Here is a 22861-nt window from a genome sequence, read left to right as displayed (position 1 = left end):
TCCAACTCGGCCCCTCAGTGCAGGAATGAGACACAAGAATCTCCCTGCCTCCTTCTGTTGCCACAGGAACGCAAACCCAACCAGCGTACTATGATGAATTATTCAAATCCTTTATTAGCCAGTGCCTTTCTAGTGCCCAAAATGGAATGTCTTGCAAAACTAGAAATAGTCCCCGTTTGCTTCTGTTTTAAAAAGATCAGATGGAAGGGGCATGTTTTGCAACCTCTCCTGTGTCAACCAGGGAAGGGCCGTAAGGAGGGTAGAATCACAGATCCTCATAGGAAGCTACCTTATACCCTGTGCCAATCTAGCTCAGGGATGCTTAGTCAACCTGGGGCTCTTCTCGGACTCCAGCTACTACCGCCCCTGACCATTGACCATGCTGGTTGAGGCTGCTGGGAGTTCGAGCACAACTGCCTCTGGGGGGCACAAGGTTGGGGAATGCTGCTCTACACTGACTGGTAGCAGCTCCCTTGGGCTTTGGGCAGGAGCTTATCCCAGCCTAACCTGGAGATGCCGGGGCCGGGAACCTTCTGTGCACAAGGGCATGGGCCCTGCCACTGAGCCATGATCTCTGGTGCAGCCATAAGAAATGGATGGAAGAGGCTTGCTCTGTGCCATGACAATCCTCACTTCGGGCAGACCTGGAGCTCTGAACCATGTTTGATCAGAGCTGGGGTAGCAGGGCAGTGTCAGAGAGAGGCGCTCTCTGGGGTATGCGGTACCCAGGTTGCAATAAGGGTTTTGTGTAGGTTGGTTGGCAACCGTCTGTCTTGGGAGTGTGCCTTTGGGGGTGAAGACAAGCTGTTGGAAGGTTGCAGCGCCTGCTGTGGCTGTAGAGGCCGATACAGGAGAGACATGTTTTGTTGCAGCTGGGGCACATGAAGGCATCTGGTTTCTTTTCTCTTTGCTCCTTGCAGCAAATTAGCAGACCAAGCAGCTGGAATAAAACTGCCTGAATAGCACTGCGCTGCCCCATATCCACAAAATGAATGGGATCGGGAAGGGTCACAAGAGCACTAGGAACAAAAGGCACCACAGGCCTCTGGTTGGAGGGGTTAAAGATCAGAAGAGGATTCCTGCTGCCCAGTTGCCAGCAACTGAGTGCAAATTCTCCTCTGAAGTTCAGTAGCCACAGGAGATTTAATGCAAGGGACTTGGGGCCGTATCCAGTGTAGCGCTATGGGAACATTTGGTCAACACAAGGTTTTCTGCTTATGCAATGGAATGTCCTCCTCCCCACTTGTTTTAGTGGTTCTCAGGACCCTCTAGAGCAGATTTGGGGATGGCACAAGGCGCGAGGGCAGTCCTGTTGCAAACTGACATCCTTGCACTGATGGGATGCATTAGCCGAATACAACCCATAACAATCAGCAGGTGGTGGTGGTGGGGAAGAAGAGGCAAAATATGGAAAGCGAAGGCTGCTGGCAGGCTGCAGTGCGCAGCCCAGTGATGCGCTGAGACCCATTAGGCGAAAGCACAGAGTAGGAAGGTTAACAACGCCATTTGATCTTTATGATAGTAGCTCCATTAAGGCACACTTCCTTAAATGCATACGGGGTCAAAGGCACCCGTGGGGAAGGGAGACACCTACTCGAGAGCCACTTCTACATTTCAATCAACCTGACTGCTGCCTGAGCTGTGGGCAAGCATCCTCATTACAATTTCAACAGAGCCTTTGCCCAGCCTCTTTTAACATCTTCCTGCACCTTCTCTTCCCTCTGAACACCCCTCTTTCGGCTGCCTGCCTTCCTCCTTTCCTACTCGCAGGTCTCTCTGCATCTCCATCGGTTAGCCTTCCCTCTCTGTGCCCCCAAACAGGCATACTCTTCTCCTGCAACCATCATCCCTACTGCGCTCCCCTTCAGATCCCCTTTTCTGTCTTCTCTTCTGCAGCCCGATCCCCTCTTTCCCTCCTCCAGTCTCTGTTCTTGTCTCCCTGCCTCAATCCCTACTTGCTGAATTTGGAGGCAAAAAGCACACAAGGATTTCTCTCTCCCAGCAATTCAGGCACAGAGGGAATTTCAGGCACCGGAGGGACAGACAGCATGGCTGACTGGCTGGCAAAACTGGTGCTGAGTCTATCAAAAACATCTAAATCCAGGGAAAGGAGAAGCAATGCAGAGACGGCGCCAAAGACAACCTCTCACCATCACGTTTGCTATATGCAGGTATTAGAATTCCACCGGGGGCTGCAAATTTTATGCTTGTATATGGTTGCAAGCAGATGTGATATATTTTTTATGATACAGCGGTATATAAATGTAAATAAATAGCCAGACACCAGGAGACGGGGGAAAATGGGCCTTAGGAGCTCCTTTATTTTGCACCACAGCTTTCTCCATGAAAACCTGCTCTTTAAAGCTTCCTTGGAGCAAACAGCAATCTGCTGAAAACTCGAATTGACGTTTGCTGACTGAGCGCTGAAGAGTGAGTTTTTGCAGGGGGAGCTCAGGCACAAGGAAACCCACCAGCAACACCACTTGGTCAGAGAACTTTTAAGAGCGGATCTGTGCCTGGAACAAGCAGGGCTAAAGTAAGTGTGGAAAGGGCCAAAAGGCATGTTAAAGGAGCAGCCTGGGCTTTCCCTCGCAACCTTTGGCACTGCAGCTGTTTTCATGTGACAAGTTGTTGCTTGAGCCATTCGTTTCCCTCTGTACAACTGTCACTGACAATTGTCTTCTCCCATACACATGGGCTTTGTCAGTGCAACACTGAGCAGATAATGTTATCAGCAATGCAGGCAACACATTAATATCAATACAACACCCAGCAAATGCAAACAGAGAATCCATTAGGGCCGATGGCTGGAATATCTTGTCCCCAGCCCCGTTTAGAACCTCTCTGCTGAAATGCCATGGCCCTCGGGAGACGCCTGGAGCCGATTCCCAAAAGATTGAGAGCAGCTACTGAGCCGAGGTTTGCTTGAGATGCAAAATGGCTCACTGGAAAGCTGTGCTGTGATCCCAAAAGATTAAAAGGGATTGTCAGGGGGAAGGGACTGTTGACAGAGGCACAAAACGAGGGTCATGCAGAAGAAGAAGAAGAAAAAGATCAGCTTGAAACGGTGTCCAGGGCCCTTTGAGAACACAAGCTCGGGATTAGGCTCTAATCTGATATGGATTAGTGCCCTCAGGGCCCTCGGAGAGAAAGACATGCAGAACAGCTGGTTCAAAATGGGCAGGCAGGAGGCAGGGGGAGGCGCTGGAAGCTAGCTGTGTACACATCATGTCTGCACTAGCAGGGCTCAGCCAACTTCAGCAAGAGAAACTGTTTTGCATCTTGCAGTCAACTCTTGCATGTCGAAAACCTGGCTCCGAGAAGTCCTCACTTAGCCAGTGGGCAAAGCCGCTCCAAAACTGTGAACAAGCGGCGAAGGGGACGGTACCAAATCTCGAGCGCAACCTGCCAACAGAACCTGCGGTGTGAGTGTGAGTGTGTGAAAGCTCTGCACAAAAACCAGAGCGAGGGGTAGGGGCGATTGCACACGCGCACCACAACCCCCATGCTTGCTGGGCCACCATCGCCACATCTCCCAGGCCCTCCTAAAGGAGCCAGGAGCGTCACTGGGCATGCGGCCCCCACCCCAGCATGGCAGCCCCTCTAGTCACAAGCTTCAGCGGCTGCCATAGGATATTGTGGTTATAGTGGCTGTGCCGAATTCTCACTTCGCTGCTGAGGAAATGGGGCACGTGGATTATTTGTGCCGAAGCACCCTGGGACCCAGGCTAGCTTTATACATTTCCCCTTTCCAAAGATGTTCAGAGAGCACTCTTTACAACCCCGCAAAAACCAGCTGCTTCATGTTTCAAGCTCACGTCCTTTTGATAGGGGAGGGGGCCCTTTTTTGGTACAAGGCAGCAGATTTACCGAGGATGGTGAATGAGTGCAATGGTGCCATGTGATCTAAGAAAAAATCATTTAAAATATGGGGTGGGTAGGTCGACGAAGGGCAAATGCAGGTGGAGAGGGACTTCCTAGCATTACAGAGCACCTTGTGAGTGTTCAGATTATGCCAGTCGGCTCTGCAACCCCTCTGCATGGGAGGCCAGGACCGTAACCAGACTGCAGACGGGCCACTGAAACTAAGAGCTTATGCCTTAATGGCAGAGGCGAGATATGTTGGAGACTGATGGACGGCAGGAAACCAAAGGGTCCAAAAACAGCCTTAGGCATACAAGGTGCTGGAATCAGGAATCCTGGGGGACGTGCGGGGAGTGTTGGTGGAACATCACTGGCTGACAATAGACAGGCTTTTCCTTCCGTATCTTTGAGGAGGAATCAAAGTTGGGATGATCTTGGGAGCTCTTCGAGTTCACAGCCTTGCCAAGCACAGGATCCGCAATGCAGGTTGAAACAGCAGCATCCGCGACAGGTGGCCTCGCCGCCTCAGAAGAGCAGCCGTCACCTGCCGAGGGAGCGTATTCCTTGGCTAGAGAGTTGCTCCTAACATTTAGGTGAAATCTGCTTCCCTGAAAATCCCACCTGTTGGGTGCTCTCCAAGCAATGGAACTCTCCCTCCCATGCGCCCCCGAAATCTGTCCTGGGCTTTTCACAACCTTCTGCAGCAGATTTGAGGAGGGAGCAGGGTGCTGGGGGAAACCCAACAGATTAGAGCCCATTTCCACGCTCCTATTCGAAAAGGGCCCTGGACACCATTTTGTGCTTACAATCTTCTCTTCTCTTCTCTTCTCTTCTCTTCTCTTCTCTTCTCTTCTCTTCTCTTCTCTTCTCTTCTCTTCTCTTCTCTTCTCCTTCTGTCTTCCACCATGCCAGACCTTTGCTCCATTTAGCTCAGTATTGTCTACCCTGACCACCAGCAGCTCTCCAGAGCTCCAGGTTTCTCAGTCTGACCTTTCCCATGAAAACCATGTGCTTTTCTACTGAGCTACAGGCCTTCCTGTCTGTATCACCCCTCCTTACGTTCAAAACTTCCTCTGGGTTGCATTCCCAGGCCGCAGTGTTTTGCATGCTTCAGACTGCAGTTGTCAACTGGAGCCTGAAGGGGGCAGCGTGAGCAGGCTGGTTAGGCAAACAAGTAGCATGCAGTTCCCCTGGCTCTTGGTTTGCTGATTCTGGGAGGGAGCAATGAAAAAAGGTTGATCTTGAATTGCTTGTGTTTTTATTGTGAAATCACTTTGATATATTTTATGGGAAGTGACTCATAAATGGAAATAAATGAATGAATTCTGAAGTCCAACCTCTAGAATAGCAAGAATGAAGAATCACCTGGGGGGAGGGGAGATCACAGGAGGCAAGAAGGGGTTAAGAGAGGAGGAGGGCCATTTGGCGAGGGTGAAGGGGTGGAAGTGGAGTTGGTTTATTTGTACAGTGACTGCGCAGGATTTCTGGACAAACTCGACTTTACGGGGCATGCAGAAAAGAGGCCAAGCTTTCATCAGGCCCAAAGATGCCAAGACGCTGCATGCTCAGCCCGGCCAACCTTTTGAGTAAAGGCTGAAGAAGGTGCCTCCCCTTCTTCAAGATTCAAGTCCTCCCCTTAAGGCAAGCTGACAGGCTGCCAATATGGTTTGTTGAGCGTGCAATCAATCAGAAATCTCTTGCTAACTCAACACACACAGCGTCAAATCAGCAAAGAAGCAACACTGCAGTTGAACTTAAGAGATTTCATACAAGGCTTGTAAGATAAGTGAAATCTTAAGAGCATTGCTTTTTCGTATCTCAACAACAGCTCTAGGGCTGAACGACTCAGCTTATGTACCTGACTAGGGATGTCTACATGCCATGATTTTGCAGACCACACAGTAAGGTGAGGGCGGCCCTTAGCTGCACAAGAATCTGAAGTTTAACCATTAGGTGTTTCGGGGCCAAAACCCAAGGCTATCTGAACCCAACAGGCTGTGCAAGCAGCTGGCAGCTGCAGAATTCCAGGGCTACCAGGCTAATCTGAAATATCTTCTAAGGAAAATAGAAATCCCCCCCTCCCTTTGTAGCCCCAGGTTTTCTGAATGGCAGCCACTCACCTCCCCTCAAATGGGACAAAAGTTTCCTTGCACTTGTACGAAGCAGGGGAAAGGGCATGTCATTGGGGAAACCACTGTTTACATTGCCTAACGTCAGTCACCTCGAGACCCTTGGTGTAAGGCAATGAATAGATTGCAACTCAGCTTGCTGAGAGAGATTTGCTTGGGATTAAAAGCAGACAGGCTCATCACTGCTCCGCCAGTTCATGCCAGAGCAGCAGGGCTCGCTTGCACTGTCTAAAACAAGGCCCTGCCATCCAAGCCCTGCTCTCCAATTTGTTCCCGGAACCTCAGGGCTGTGCCTGGACTGCTGTAGCCTCTACAGAGGGAGGTGCAGCTTCCAGGGAACGCTCCTTGCCTTGGCCTGATTAAGAAAAACGGCAGCTCCCCTCATCTGAAGCAGCGCAAAGTGTCGGCCTTTGCAGTAAAAATTTAATAACCGCCCAGCATAATCAGTTTTGCTGATCTTGCCTTTTCACAGTCAAAACTTGACACTCGGCGCTTGGAAGGCTTTGAGTGTCTTTGGTTTGGCTGCTTCTCTTCCAACGTCTGCAACGTGGGGCAGAAGGTGGGGGGAGCCGCTACCCAAGGCTGGTTCCACTAAGGTCAGTGGGTCAGATGCTATCAGTGTGGGGCACCAGGGCTCCACAGAAGGATGCGTCTCTCGTCAGGCCGGTTGGGAGCCTGTCTTTTGCGCAGCAGCTGCCTATACTGGCTCAGTATTTTAACCAAGGTGCCCATCGCAAACCCAAAGACAGCTCCCTGGTGGTCAGTCACTGCCAACTCTGATCCCAACAGTGTGCATGTGAAATTTGGGGCCACTGTACCCCTGAATTCAAGTCCCGGGGGCCAAACAACAGTGAAGATCTACTGTCTCCACGCCTCGCTTGTGGGCTTCCTAGAAGCGTCAGCCTGGAACAAGACATTAGACCTTAATCTGACCCAACAGGGTGCCTCTCATTTTCTTAGAGAGCAGATGGTCCCACCAGCGTTTAATCACCAGCTTCCAATACTTTGAATCCTCAGGTAATGGAGTGGCCTGTCCTGTCTCTTGCAGGCTCTTTTGCTTCAGGCTGCATGATGTTTCCATGTTGGGGGTCACTGGGGAAAGGGATCAAAAACAGAACTGCCAATATACAAATCTATTGCGTGGCTGCACTTGGAATACCATGCGCCATTGTGCTCACCACTCTCTTATACACACACACACACACACACACACACATATATACACACACTATCTATCTATCTATCTATCTATAGTATTTTTATGCACTTTTTGGTTCCTTTTTTATTTTTTTCACTTTATTTTATTTAATATTTTTTTAAAAAAAGATACAGTGGTGCCCCGCAAGACGAATGCCTCGCAAGACGAAAAACTCGCTAGACGAAAGGGTTTTGTGTTTTTTGAGTCGTTCCGCAAGACGAATTTCCCTATGGGCTTGCTTCGCAAGACGAAACGTCTTGCGAGTTCTTGCGAGTTTGTTTCCTTTTTCTTAAAGCCGCTAAGCGCCGCTAAGCCGTTAATAGCCGCTAAGCCGCTAATAGCCGCTAAGCCACTAATAGCCGTGCTTTGCAAGACGAAAAAACCGCAAGACGAAGAAACTCGCGGAACGGATTAATTTCGTCTTGCGAGGCACCACTGTATTGTAGTGCAGTAAAAAAGTTCAGAAAATGGTAATCAAAATGACCAAGGCTTTGGGCTTTTTAGCTTAGAAATGGGGGTGGGGTAGGGCATGACAGAGATGTGGGATAGACAGAGGTTTTTCTCTATCACTCACAAATTCTAGAGCCTGGGTCCACACTGGAAGATTTAGGAATCAGGGCAGATGAAAGGACAGATGAAAGAAAGTACTTCTTCATCCAGCACATACTAAACTATAGAATTTGCTCCCAACAAGATGAAGCAACTCATCTTGCAGAAGAGGGGTTTGCATGGGGTTAAGACACATAGTTAGGGACCTCTGGATTCCCAGACTATCCCTGTACCTTTAACCCCTAAGCTGACTTCCCTATCCGCAAATGCTATATTCTAGGCTCCACTCTCTAATCATCTCTGTCCCAAATATCTCTTTTTTCCTAAGATAAAAAGCCATATAGCTAGCATTCCAAATATACCTGTTGTCTCATTGCATCACTCAGACTTAGTGCTTTGGAAACATGCTGGAATTATTCCTAAAAGAAATGACTTTGCTGTGTTCCGATGAGGCAGAGGCCTTCTCTAGGTTTGATATCCTGCCCCACCTGCCTCTGAGGACTCCGGCAATCTTTGAGGGGAACATAAGCCCCCCTGCCCCAAACCAACAGTAAAGCTTGAACTGGAGGGGAATGAGCAAAGCAATCCAGGTCTACTCAATTAGCAAAATTCATAGGGGCTGTAGAATTATAATTGAAAGCAACAGAAGCAACACCTCCCACAAAGCACAAAATTCAAGCACTAAGGGAATGGCTGGAAGTGCTGACATGGTCGGCCAAACGGTGTTAAAAAATGATAGAACTTTCTTTATGTACGCAACAACAGCAGCAAGAATACTCATCGCAAAGTATTGGAAGACACAAGAGCTCCCCACACTGGAGGAATGGCAGATGAAAATGATGGACTATATGGAACTGGCGGAAATGACTGGCAGAATCCGTGACCAGGGAGAAGAGGCGATGGAGGAAGATTGGAAGAAATTCAAAGAAGATTGGAAGAAATTCAAAGATTATTTACAGAAATACTGCAAAATTAATGAATGTTAGAGTGATGTTGGATTGAAATTAAATGGTTTCTAGCTATACAGGCTTTAAAGTTATATATAGATTAAGATTAAAGATTAGGAATAAAAAGGTTAAAAGAATGGAAAATTGGCTATTAATAGATAAAAATTTAATGTTATATTATATTAAGATTAAGGATTGGGATCAAAAAAGAGGGAAAGGAATTGCTGGACAAATAAACTAAATTGGACTACAAAAGAGGGAGGTATGAGGAGGTCCAGAAAATAAGTAAATTCAAAAGTAGTAAGGAAAAGACAGAATTGTTTTTAACTGTTTTCTTTTTATTTTATTTTTAATTTTGTATTTTGTATTGTGTATTTTTCTTTTTACTGTTAAATTCTCTTTTATTGATGTGTTTCTTTTTATCTGAAATTTTAATAAATATCATTTAAAAAAAAAAAAAAGGAAGTGCTGACATGAAACTCAGGTTGCAGTGAAAGCATGGAGAGAAAGGAGAAAGGAGGGAGGGAGGAACCTCCACACTTCCTAGACTTTCTCTGACCTAACCTGTGTGGACCTTTTCTCAAATGCTAGACTGACACCCTTGACCTCGCTTTCTACTTTCCCCTCCTTCTTTGCTCCACCTTGCAGACGTATTTCCTCTGTGCCTCTCCTGCAAAAGTCAAAGAGCAAGCCGGTTATGATCCATTGGGCCAGAGATTTTGGGTATAATATACAACTAGATGAGTGGATTAAATTGTGGAACGAAAGGATAAAATTCACAGCCTGTACTGCATTAAAAGAAAATATGATGAAGATGGTCTATAGATGGTATATCACTCCAGTAAAATTAGCAAAAATGTATAAAGTACGTAATAAGTGTTGGAAATGTAACGAAAAAGAGGGAACATTTTATCATATGTGGTGGGAGTGTAAAAAGGTGAGAGTCTTCTGGGAACTGATATATAATGAATTAAAAAAATATACATTTGTTAAAAAACCAGAAGCCTTTTTGTTAGGAATGGTTGGAAATGAAATAAATAGAAAGGACCATAAATTATTTTTATATGCAGTAACAGTAGCAAGAATACTACTGGCCCAAAAATGGAAGCAGGAAGAATTACCATCGATAGAAGAATGGAGAATGAAATTAATGGACTACGCAGAATTAGATAAATTAACAGGAAGAGTCCGAAACCGACGAGATCACAAGTTTACCAAGGACTGGAGTAAATTTGTGGACTATATGAAAGGCATATGTGATACGCAAATAACATTTGTGGGTTTACAGGAAGCTTTGTGAAGAAATAATATTAGAAACAGTGTAAGAAAGGAAACAAGGGAATAGGTTTATTTAAAACAAAAGGCAATGTTAAATTTAGAATTGCGGATAGAAGATTAGAAAACAGAAGATTCGCGGATGAGCTGAAGGAAGTCAAAATTATGTATCTGTGACAATATTGAAAATGTATGTTTAAATTTTGTATTGGAAATTGAATAAAAATAATTTTAAAAAAAAGTCAAAGAGCAAGCATGGCTGTTTGCACTTCCACCTTAGCTACCTAGAATTAGCATCTTCCCAATCTACCGTGTATTGCCTATAATAAGTTTGGCTTTTTTCTTTTCCAGACTCAAAAGCCTCAGTGTGATTACATCAAGGGGAAAGTCCTCTAATCCAAGCTGGAAGTTCAAGGTATTCATTTAAACTCCAAAGGCCATCAGAAACACCAACCCTAATAATGGATTTCTAAATCTCTGACAAGGCTGTACAGTAAAAAGTTTTGGGCATCATTAGCAGCCTGGAAACCAAGCCTTAAGAGAAGGAGGGAGTTGTGTTGAGAGAATTGGGTATCTTTAGCCTGGGTAAGAGGAGACTGAGAGGAGATATGATAGCTATCTTCAAATACCTGAATGGCTGTCACATGGAAGGTGGAGCAAAGTTGTTTTCTGCTACTCCAGAGGGTAGGACCCGGACCAATGGATTCAAATTACAAGAAAGGGGAGTCCCAGAGGGTTGGACCCAAACATTAGGAAGAAGTTTCTGATGGCAAGAGCTGTTCGAATCTGGAACAGGCTCCATTGGAAGGTGGTGGACTCTCCTTCACTGGAGGTTTTCGAACGGAGGTTGGATGGCCACCTGCCATGTCCAATCTAGTTGAGATTCCTGCATTGCAGGGGGTTGGACTAGATGACTCACTGGGTCCCTTCCAATGCTACAATTCTACGATTCATCAAAGCACAAACCTGGGCCTGGAGCATCAGAGTTCAGAGAAGGCTGGAGGAAACAGGGCCAGAAGCGTCTTGCAACTCGCAAAACCCAGCACGTGCCAGAAACGCAGGCACAGACAAAGCCGCAACCTGCAACGGCTGAGCCTGCTGTTCCTCTAGAGCACATTTTCAAAACGACACTCCATCATAATGCTAAACCCACTTTGCTCGCTGCACACCCAGACGCCTAATGAATACGGGCCGCAGCGTGTGGCTCTCAGCGTGCCACTTCCTTGACCCCCTTCTGCAGCACGAGGCCCCCGTTCGGTTGCCTGCGAAGCTGCTCCTCCTCCCAGCGAGCGGCGGGAGCGGGAGATGAGTAATTACGATCTGCCGTTATTAAATGTTTCCTCGCTGGCCAATTTAGCAGCTAATCTTTGTGAAATGTGGGGTGCTGGTGCTGCTATAATGAGGCCTACATACAGAGAGAGAAGGGGGGGCACAGCAGCAGCACCCTGCCCCCAACAGGAAACTGGGGACAGGGAAGCCTCACCCACATTGCATCTCTGGCCAGGTCCCTGTTCTGCCTGTGTGTAACAGGAAGACATCTCGGAAGGCCCTGGAGTTGTGTGGCCTTGAACCAGGGGTTGTGGCAGCCAGGAGTTACTCAGTGCACCATCAGCCAGGCCCTGCTTTTGGGTGCAACCACTAAAAAAGGCACTGCAGCTCATCAGGTGGCACAAAGGCTCAGTGGCGTCTTACCTGGTCCTGAAAGGTAGGGCTGGGAAACTGGGTCCCTCTCGCTGTTGCTAGCTTGTGGCTTCCATCAGTCCCAATCAACATGGTGGCCCATGGCCAAGGGTGATGGAACCTGTAGCCCAACCATCTCAGGATGGCCAAGGGTTCTGCATTCTCAGGCTATAGGGACCAACAGAGTCGGTCCTTAAGCCGCTGGGAAACCCCTGGCTTTTCCTGGGAGGGCCACTGACCCTCCCATTCCCGCTCTTGCTGACTCTGGCAAGCCTCCTCGATCTCAGCAACTCAGTTTCTTGAGTGAATGGACAAGCTACAGACTCCTGGGAACCTGCTAGTTTGCTCACCTTCCAGGCTTCCCTGTCCCCACCCCAAGTTCACCTCTCCTGTATTATATATGCATTTATTATTCCCATTTATAGACTGCTTGAGGTGGTTTATATACACAATAAGTACAATAAAACGGCATCAAATGATTCACATAATATAAAATTTCAAACAACGCAGCATACACACACACAATTCATTCAATCTCACTCACCATCCATTTGATATAAATGTTCACTGCTTCAAACATTACATCTATCAAATACTCATACATAAACCACTCAAACTCAACAATATTACAACCCAAGCAGACATAAATAAGATACCATTCCTAATATCCAAAGGAGTAATGGACTCATGGCCGGCCCTAAACTAGAGCGTCTAATGCTCCTCATCCATCTCTCATCTGAAAGGGGCCCAGACCATAGCAGAGCAGGATCTCACCCTGGAGGGTACACAACCCCTTCCGCCCACTGCAGCATCTTAACAAACCTGGTACTGCACAACCTCAACACCTGATAAAGGAACAAGCAGAACAAATACCAACCTCACACTTAAGAGGTAAAGGGACCCCTGACCATTAGGTCCAGTCGCGGACGACTCTGGGGTTGCGGTGCGCCTCTCACTTTACTGGCCGAGGGAGCCGGCGTACAGCTTCTGGTTCATGTGGCCAGCATGACTAAGCCGCTTCTGGCGAACCAGAGCAGCACACGGAAACGCAGTTTACCTTCCCTCTGGAGCAGTACCTATTTATCTACTTGCACTTTGTGCTTTCGAACTGCTAGGTTGACAGGACCTCACTTAGGGTGGTTGTAAAGATCACCATAAATTCCAGTTGTTGCAGCCGACCAGATGAGGGGCTCTCCTTTTCCACCCATGATTGGGCCTGCTCATGCTCCAATTGTTTTCATTAAAGATCTTCTCCTCAACTCTACCCCACCGGGGTCTCCAGATGACCCCCACCAAACAACCCTTTCCCTCTTTTTCTGCCTACTGTAGCCGAGTTTGGCCAGAGTCGGGGGGCACTCCAAGTGCCAGTTGCCACTTGGCTCCCCCTGCCCCAAGGCAACACCTGGAAAAGTGCTGGAAGTGGCGCACCATCAGCATGGCCAGAAGGCGGCAATTCCCATGTCGCCTCAGGTGGCGGAATGGGAGTGCCTCCCATCGGCACCCAATGCATACAGACTTACACAGCAACAAAGAACATGGGAGGCTGCCTTACACAGAGCCAAGCCATTGGTCCATCTTGTTCAGTATTGCCTCCACTGACTGGCTGAGGCTCTCCAGGATGCCAGGCAGGTGTCTCACCCAATGTTACCTGGAGATGCCACTGGGAATCGAACCTGGGACCTCCTGCTTGTAGGGCAGAGACTCCGCCAGCCAGCTATGGCCCTTACAAAAGAGGAGAGTTGAGAAAAGGCCAGCGTTTTCTCAGCCTTTAGAGGACTTGGATTGAGCTCCGTCCGTGTTTTGGCAGCTCCCTCACCTGTTTGCAACATTCCATAAGTTATTGATGTCTGCTCTCTTCCTTTTTCTTCCCCGCCTGCCACCCAAGATGATTAACTGGTGCATCTGAGCAGGCGAGGAGCCATCTGGGCTGTTGGAGGGGAGGCAGGAGGAGAGCAAACACCAGTATTTTTTTTGTAATAAACACAACTAACAGGTGAGGCAGTTGCCAGAACACTGACGGAGCTAGACCTAAAGAGAGGAGCTGCAAGAAGCAAACCCTGCAAAGAGCCCAAAGCTTTCTTTCTCTCCAGAGTTGGGCTTCTGGTGCCCCCAGGCAATCCTGGCGCAAAGGGATGGCTGAGTGGAGTTCATCAGTCATCTCAGCAACAAAGCCCCTTGTTCTCTCCACAAAAAGGGCCATGGTCCAGAGGTGTGTGTTATGTCAAAGTCTAAGTTGTTCCTTTACAGTCATGGGGGGGGGGGAGCCTGTGGTTTGTTGGCTCCCAGCTGGCTCTCAGGGGAGGCTTCCTCCATTGTCTGAAAGGTGAAGCGGACCGTTCTGCAGAGGGGGCTGCCAGCTCATTTGGAGCGTGCAGGGCATATGGGGACGCCTCTGGGACCGATGACGAAGAGCCAAGTCAGGTCATAAGAACATCACAGGAGCCTGGCATACTGGATCAGGCCACCGGCTCACAGTGACCAACCAGACGCCTGTGGAGGCCTGTAAGAACAGCCAAAGTATTCCTTGAAGGGGACCTGCACAGGACTGCCCAAACCAAGTTCCTGTGCGCCCCTTGGCAAATCCAGAGGCCAGTTGGAAACCTTCTTTCACTACCAGTTTTAAAGAGTGAATTTCTAGTTCTCGTGGCTTTGGAAGGCAGCTAGAGAAATGGTGTGCTGTATTTTCTCTGAAGACTGTGCCATCTGCTCCAATCTTGTGTCCCAAGGCAGGTTCCCACGTATCAGACCTGGAAACCCTGTAGGCTTCCAGGTGTTGCTGGACTACAACTCCCATCATTCCTGACCCTTGGCCATGCTGGCTGGGGCTGATGGGAGCTGGAGTCCAGCAATACCTGGAGGGTCACACCAGGTTCACCATCTCTGCTCTTAGCAAAGTGACTTTCGCTTCGACCCTGCTGCCCATTCCCACATCTTAAACACAACCCCACCAGAAAGATCTGCTGGGAACGCGTTAAAAACACTGCCCTCAGTTTCAGAACTAAAAACAGGCTGTTTTTTACTTATTTAAAAATATGCATATGGTAGCTCTGTGACTGGTGGGGAGGACAGGGCAGAGGCAGCACAAACTAAGGAGAGTTGCGGTGTTCCAACTCTTCCTGACCAGGTTAGGCTGCTGGGCTGACCCCCTCCAGAAGCTCAGAGCAGGCACAGATTTGTTGCAGGCAGCCAGAAAACCTCCCCCTCCCTCTCTTTCTCTCTCTAATCCTTTTAACGCCCAGCATCTTCCCTGTGATGGCAGCTGCAATTTTTCCTGGATGTTGCCTGCGTTTATGTCTTCAGGGAGCCTCATTCACCTCTCAGCCAGAACTTCAAGGAACAGGCCTGGCTTTGTCTTCAAGGAACTTAATTAGCAAGATGCCAATGTCTGCTGGGCTGTTGTTAATGAGACACTTCTCTTTCCAAACATCCTGGGGCTGATACTCATCAGAAATGTCAACGTTTCAAATGCCTTTCCTCTCCTGGTCCGCAGTGTGTGTTTGTGCAAAAGCACGGCATCAGCCTGGCCTCTTGGTGCCCGACACCCACGCAATATCTAAGTTCACAGCAGGGGCAGAAGGGAAGAATGCGTGCCCTGCTTTGGTCAGGGGCCAGAGCAGCACAGAATTGGGGAGAACTGAAGACATGCAGCTGCAATGCCCCAGAAGATGCTCAGTGCCAATTAACATGCAGCTCAGGCACTCCATCAGCCAATGGAGGCTGCTCCATTTGGACAAATGTGGTGCTATCTCATGAACCTCAGTCTGCTCCCAGCCGTTCCTCAGCTGCCCAGCTGTCCAGGGGATGGCACTGCCTGCGGCATCTTCCTCCTCCTCCTCCTTAGTCTCAGCATTGCCCGTGTTGAAACTCAGCAGAGAGTTGGCTGTGTCTGTCAATGGCTCTGTCTCCACCCGCTGATTGGGCTCCCCACCTTCTGCCCTGGCCGCTCCAGTGGGCACCAGCCACCAGACCACCCAGCCACTAACTCAGGCTGGATCTATGGAGCAGCCCAGGAAACTCCAACGAATCTTAGGGCCACATCTCAAGCAGGGGGCTCAATGAAGTGGGAAACCCATTTCTGGACCATCCCACTGGCCAGGTGTGTGTGCCTGTACAAAAACAATTCCCTGCACATAGAAAACCAGCTTTCAAGGAGAAGCTCCAAGCCAAACCTCCTGCCCGAGATGTTGGTTTCCTATTGTAGCAGGAAACCCCCCCCCCATCATTCAGTTTGTACAAACTTCACACTCACTCACACTCACACACTACATACGCTACGCTTCTGTTATAAATTCATAGAAAATCAACCATACATCGGATTTGCACTGTTCCACTTTTATTTTACTCCATGAAGGAAGGACTACAAAATGGGGAAGGTTTGATACAGGCCAGCCATAAACCCTTGAACATCCCAGCACATCCACAGCAGCCCTGCCCAGTTGCTATGCCAACCCTGATGGTCCTAGACAGAAGACAATCAAGATCACAAAGAACTTGCATATGGGAGTGGATTCTGCATGGACTGAAACAAAGGACAATGATCAGATCTTCCCTCAGGGGGCAGGAAACTGCGACTACCTTTTGTCTTCAGAAAATGACTCATGGGGAGGGGTAGAGGGGAACCAGCCAGGTGACAGGACACTCAGGTTACCACCACAACTCCTCCCTCAACCCCTCCTTTCTGTAATGTATGCATGATGTTTCTGGGGGTGGGCTTGATCTACAGGGTGGGAATTTCAAAAGTTTTTATATGGTCTTGCACACCATTTTCTGTGTCTTTTCCTCTCTCCTGCAAGTGAGGGGAACACCCTGTTGCAACAGTTCAATAAAGGCCAAGCCTACAGGCTGCTGATTTGCTCCAATTTACTCTGGTTGGTGTCTTTACTTTTTGTCCAAGGGAGCCCTCGGATTTTCCCGGTAACACTATGCATCAGTATCTTGCTGTGAAAGCCAGGGCTTTTGGGGGGAGGGAGTGGGTGATGGACTCTAAAGCAGAGTTGAGATTTCATTGCCTCCTAAGCTTTTGGCCTGTATTGGGTGGGGATTTGCAGCTCGAAATGTGTTTGAAATCACTCTCCTCGTTTTGACTTCCTTTGCCACTGCCACTTGCATTGCGTGATGGCGGCAGGGGCAGGTGTGCTCCCCAAAGTGACGGCTATTCCTTCCCACCTCAATCCCGTGACAAATGCCCCCCACCGTGAGATGTTTGCCAACTTCTCTCCCATCCCAAAACTCTCCCCCTCCCAAGCCAATCCAAGGGATGGAGCCTTGGTTCAGGTTTACCACCTGACTGTGGCTCTGTCCCTGCAGGTGGCCTCACCACCTGTACTTTAAACATCTCCTTTGCAGCCTTAAGACGATATCCACAGCACAAACAGAAGCCAAGTTTCAGATTGTTCCATGAGCCCCAGGGCAAGGGACCCTGGCAGTGCACAGAGGTTTGTGTTCTCTCGCAAAGAATCACCACTAGTCTCCAAAAACTACAATTCCCAAGGTGCTTAGGGGAGGGGGGAGAGCCCAGGAAATGAAACAGGTTTACATTTGTAGTGTTTGAATCCCATTCTTTAAGCCAACGAAGTTACAGGTGGGGAACTGAGGGTTAGAGACTGCATTTGACCCAAGTTCGCTGTCAGAGCAGTGATCAGGCCAACCTCCTCCAAAAAGGCCACAGTGGACATTGCAGTCTCCTTGCTATGGCTGGCCCACTGGATTTCTAGTGGATTCAGTACAAACATCACTTGCCATGAATATGGGAAAGACCACAAAATGCGTTGCCAGCAGCACCACCGTAAAACTCAGAGCCAGACCTACTTAGAACTCAGCCGGCATTCTGGCCAAGGAGCCCCCCTGTTTGCAAGGGAGACCACTGAGTTGGAGGCTGGGAAGGGAGCCCAGGGGCCATGCCCTGACCCCACGACAGGATCCTCCTCACTTTAACTCTGACACCCTTAACCAGCAAAATCAAGGCTGGCTCACAAGGAGCCAAAGCAAAGGGCAAGTAGCTCCAGACGACTCGAGCGACAGAGCCAAGCCACGTTCTACAGGAGAAGGAGGGAAGGAAACACACAGCCTTACGGGAAAATGCCTTCTCAACCCCAGATCTGCTGGATTCCGAGTCTGAAGCAAGTCTGTAGTTTACTGAGTCAAAATCTTTGAAATGACCTGTCTTCCTTTGCTTCCAAGGCAGAATGCAGGTGTTCAATGCACAAATTTGGTCCGGTAAAGTCTTCTGCAACTATAAAGAGTGGGCAGCAGTCATCCCTAAAGAGATTGTGGCTGTGTACACACACACACACGTTCATTTACTCTAAATGCAGAACTCCCCCAATTCTGCTTTGTGAAGCCATCTACACACAACGTTAGTCACCACCCATGTCCAACCCATAGTTTCTCAAGAAAGGCTGCAGGGTCCGTCCCCCCCCCCCCGCATTTCACGCCAAACCAGCTTTGATGGAAAATGTGATCCATGGGAAGACATCCGTGCCCTCTCTCTGACCACCAGTGCGCACGGATGATGCACAACTTGGAAAAGTATCCAGCTCTACTGATGTGTGCAATGACATGCAAATGTGTTTTGAAATGCAGTCCTGCTGCCTTTTATGCCGGTGTTGAGCGCACATCCTACAGCCCATAAGTGGAGCTGGCTGGATCAGGCCAATGGCCCATTCAGTCCAGCATCCTGTTCTACCAGTGGCCAACCAGGTGCCTGTGGGAAACCAGCAAGCAGGATCTGAGCACAAGAGTCCTCTCCCCTCCCATATTTCCAGCAACTTGTACTCAGAAACTTTACGGCCTCCAACCATGAACACGGAGGACAGACATCATGGCTAGTTCTCTCTCCTCTGCCTGTCTCTCCAGAGAAGGAAGGTCTGGATCTCACCCACTTTAAGGGTGCATTCACATTATTGCCTTAGAGCCAGTGACATTGTTCCCAAACAAAAACTTCTTGGAGGTCCTGGGCCACAGGGAGGTTAGGCTGGCCTCAGCCAGAGCCAGGGCTTTTTCAGCCGTGGCCCCGATCTGGTGGAACACTCTGTCACAAGAGACCAGGGCCCTGTGGGACTTGACATTTTTCCGCAGGGCCTGCAAGACGGAGCTGTTCCACCAGGCCTTTGGCCAAGGCACAGTCTGACCCCCTCTTTTGGTAATCCTCACAGAACTCTAGCCCAATGGTTGCCATTAATTTGATTTTGAATTGATTTTAAAATGAATTGATTTTAAAATGCTGTGTTACTTTTATTGTTGTTAGCTACTCTGAGCCCGGCTTCAGCTGGGGAGGGCGGGATATAAATAAAAATTTATTATTATTATTATTACCCTCTGGTATGTTTCACAGGGCTTCCCCACCTAGCTGTTCACATCAGCACAGCTTCCTTAGTGTCCGATTGGTTTTGGTTTGTATTCACACCAGGGGTCGTTGATAGTGTGGGGGTATCTTTCCCCATGCATGCTCAATGTTGTCACCAGCGCATGCTCACAGGGGCTGAGGACAACTAAGGTACAGGAGGCTGTGGTTTCAAATGGGGCAACCAGGGGTTAGGCAGGAGGCTCTGTTGCAGAGGTCAAAAGGCAAGAACTACTGAAAAAAACATCCCAGGATCTAAGACACAAACGAAGCAGGATTAAGGTGATATTTGTGGCTCAAAAAGCAGGTAATTTAGCAGGGGCTTAAGTCAATCAGTCTCAGAAAACATTACAGAAGATGAGACTCAAAGGCAAGCTGAGCAGCTGGGGGACTCAAATGGACAGGAGCCCCCCAACCCCGCTCCCCCACTCAAATGGTGTCAGGTAGTAAATCACCAAAAGGAATTAATCCAGTGCCATGAATTACTGACAGAACTTGATTTAATAACAGGCAACTGCTGTTGGAAATGAATTCATCTGAGCAATCAATCCCCAGTAAACCGACAACAGAAGCAGGCAGAGTTAACTGAGCTGCAGGCCCTGATCAGGGCTCAAGGAAACAATCCCCAGGAGGGGAAGAAACACAAGACAGCGAGCTTTAGAGAAATGCTAATGCGTTCACACCTCATGTGAGCACAGACTAAAAACCCAACACTGGAAATGCAGTAGGTGCACAGTAAGTGGGAATGTGAACACAGCCTAAGCCTGATTCAGCGGCTAATTTGGTGCAGCGTGGGGTGGAATATGAGTAGGTGCAAGAGAAGAGGCGCTGCATCAAGCTATTGGGAACATCCATTTGAATAAGAGACTTCAGAATCCTATGGCAATATGTCCTCCCAGTTGCCAGGGCATCTTTGACCTGAGCAGTCAGCAGAACTAGCAGCAACATGATAGAAAAACAATAATAATAAAAAAGCCATCCTGCTGATAGGTAAAGGTAAAGGGACCCCTGACCCTTAGGTCCAGTCGTGGCCGACTCTGGGGTTGCGGAGCTCATCTCGCTTTATTGGCCGAGGGAGCCGGCATACAGCTTCCGGTTCACATGGCCAGCAGGACTAAGCCCCTTCTGGCAAACCAGAGCAGCGCATGGAAACTCTGTTTACCTTCCCGCCGGAGTGGTACCTATTTATCTACTTGCACTTTGACGTGCTTTCAAACTGCTAGATTGGCAGGAGCAGGGACCGAGCAACGGGAGCTCACCCCGTCACGGGGATTCGAACCGCCGACCTTCTGATCGGCAAGTCCTAGGCTCTGTGGTTTAACTCACAGTGCCACTCGCATCCCTTCCATCCTACTGATACATGGTGGCAATATTACAAGTTAATCAATCAATCAATCAATCACCTTCAACACAAGCATATCAAGGCAATGTACAGGCCAGGGCTGAGAGATAAGAGGCCACCTAAAGCCATCCACACTGGAGAATGCGTTTGAACTGGGGCCTCCTACAGACACGCACAATTCCTGAGTAAACTACAGGAATACAGGTGTGTACATATATGCACTATGAACACAAAAACCAGATGTTACACACAGAGTTCGATTCTAGTGGGTGTTGTGTTTTCACGTCGCACAGCAATGCTATCGGTGATGCACCCACAGTGGCCCAAACAGTGATGAATACATTTCATTAAAAGTTTGATTAATTGCTGCTTGCTCGGTTTCCGTTACAGGCGACAACTGCTGCGCTTGGCGTGGCATGCACAAGCTGCGTAATTTGGAACAGACTTGCTTTAAGCCACTTTAGAAATCCATGTTGAGACTGCAGATTACAATAAGCTGCAATTAACCAATTTGATAGGAATGCCAAAAGGCCGCAGTGGTTGAAGTTTTCCATCAATGGACTCCAGCGTATTTCGGGAGGGTGGGGGAAAAGAACAGATTTTCAATGGCAAAAATATTGTCAGAAAAATACCCAAGTTTTGTGAGTATGCAAGTTGCACAAGTAAGGAAGTTGCACTGAAAGCCGGTCTGTTTAGAAGATGGAGCTCAAAGCATCTGGGGGTGTCATCCGGCTAAAGTGCTTTCCTGACCCACTGATTTGGTAGAGTTAAGCCAGGTTAGGAACATAGAAAGCTGCCTTACACTGAGTCTGACAGGTCAGCTATGCTGACTGGTACGTGTTCTTCAGGCTTCCAGACAGGGAATTTCTCCCCATCCTGCCTGGAGATGCCAGGGATGTTAAGAGGCTCAGGTGCTCATGTAAAACCTTAACTTCTTGATCTGTGAATGACCCTGCTTTGTGAATGCACAAGCTTGGGACTGCAAACTCCCCACTCCCCAATCCCCTTCTCCTTCACAGCCACGTGGAGGAAATTCACCTGCTTTCAAACAAGCCACGGTTCCTCATCATGCCTAAATTCAGGAACTGTAGCTTAATTAAACTTTAGCAAGTGAACAAGCCCAGATCAAAAACCATGGTCGATCCTAACCAAAGTTAAAACAAACCACCGTTCCCTGACTTCAGATGCAATGAGGAATTAGGCTAATTCAAAAGAAAAGTGGTTGCTCCAACTTCCTTGCAGCTGAAAAACCCCCAAACAAACAGGGAGGGAGGAAGAGTATGTTTCTTTCCTGCGCTGTATGAAAAAGTACTTTCTGTGTGTGTCTAGTGGGGAGCAGACGTACAAGGGGCAAATGTTTTCTAGATGCTAAATTCCTTCTCCTTATAACACAGTGTTACTTCACCTGTTGTCTATGGCTAAACTGGCTCACTCTTTTCAGTGATGCGCTGCACTTTCCCAGTTCTTGCTTTGTGCTTGTGACACAGACGGTTGTGTTGGGTGTGGAGCACCCTTGTGGAGGGTGCATCGAAAGTGGGCATGATCAGGCGGAGACCATACTTCATCCTGCATCCAAGAGTTTCAAGGTCACACGATAGCCACAAAATATCTCTAGAGAAGGGCAGGGGGCAGGACCAGAGAAGGGCGTGGCATGGAAAGGGGCAGCCAAGTCAAGAGTCCTGAGGGCCAGACAAAGAGGCAGAGAGGGCCACGCTCAGTGCCTGGGACTGACGTTTCCCACCCTATCCTGGCCTGGTCTGGGTGGCAGAATGTTTGCAAACACAGGGTATAGCTGTGCACCTTGAATGAGCAGATTATGTTTCCTCTGCCTGTATATCCCACTGTGCTCCTGTATCTGGGCTGGGTTGGCAGTGCCAATCTATAACTCTCCTCTGCCCCCTCGCCTGCAAGCTTCCACCCCTCAACTCCCAAATTCGCCACCCACCAGAATTTTGTCTTTCAAGAGCAGCTAATGCTGCAGCTACTGCAGCCTACCTGCAAGGAAAGCGACAACCTCCAGTTGGCTGTGGTAGTCTTCAATGTGTTCAGACCTGGGATTCATCTTTCACCCAAGCGTGCAATTGGGGATCCATTTAAACAAAACAAAACAAATATTTCTATGGTGGGAGTGCTGCTGTGGCCACCCATCTTAGATCCAGACCCACCAATAGTTTGCCGAACCCCCGATAGGGGTGCCACATTTGTTTGCCTCGGAGGTCATGCCTGGGCTGAGCTGCAAATGCAGTCGTTCCGAGGTTCCAATCCATGTTTAACTACGTGGCTCGTGGGGAGGCAAACAGTCATTGCCCTAGCCTACCTTACAAGGCTGTTGCTGAAAGGCTAAACTGCCACCCTGAGTTTCCAAGAGGAAGGGTGGGAAGCAAAGAAGCAGAAGGCAGTCCAAAAGCCCCTGTGCCCCTTACGTGCCCAAGCAGTTCTGATTCCCCAGTGCCAGCGAGAAGGGGTCAGCCTTGCACTCCTGTTCCTCCTACACACTTACACACACTAGTTGTGTAGGGTTTTTGCAGGCCTTAC

General features: G+C 48.7%; 1 protein-coding gene and 1 long non-coding RNA gene across 6 annotated transcripts in view; both read right to left on the bottom strand.

The window, feature by feature from the left end:
* The window catches only part of DIS3L2 (DIS3 like 3'-5' exoribonuclease 2), a 196771-nt gene that overhangs the window by 21712 nt on the left and 152198 nt on the right, over window positions 1-22861 (bottom strand). The window lies entirely within an intron of this gene.
* LOC308478193 lies at window positions 17747-22855 on the bottom strand. The gene is made up of 2 exons (XR_013986899.1): window positions 22322-22855; window positions 17747-21892 (listed from the first exon to the last, which is right to left on the bottom strand). It is a non-coding gene; the product is annotated as an uncharacterized lncRNA (long non-coding RNA).

The sequence above is a fragment of the Podarcis pityusensis genome (genome assembly GCF_964106645.2).
Source record: "Podarcis pityusensis genome assembly, chromosome: 5".
Classification (NCBI taxonomy): domain Eukaryota; kingdom Metazoa; phylum Chordata; class Lepidosauria; order Squamata; family Lacertidae; genus Podarcis; species Podarcis pityusensis.
This window is presented reverse-complemented; position numbering and strand designations above follow the sequence as displayed.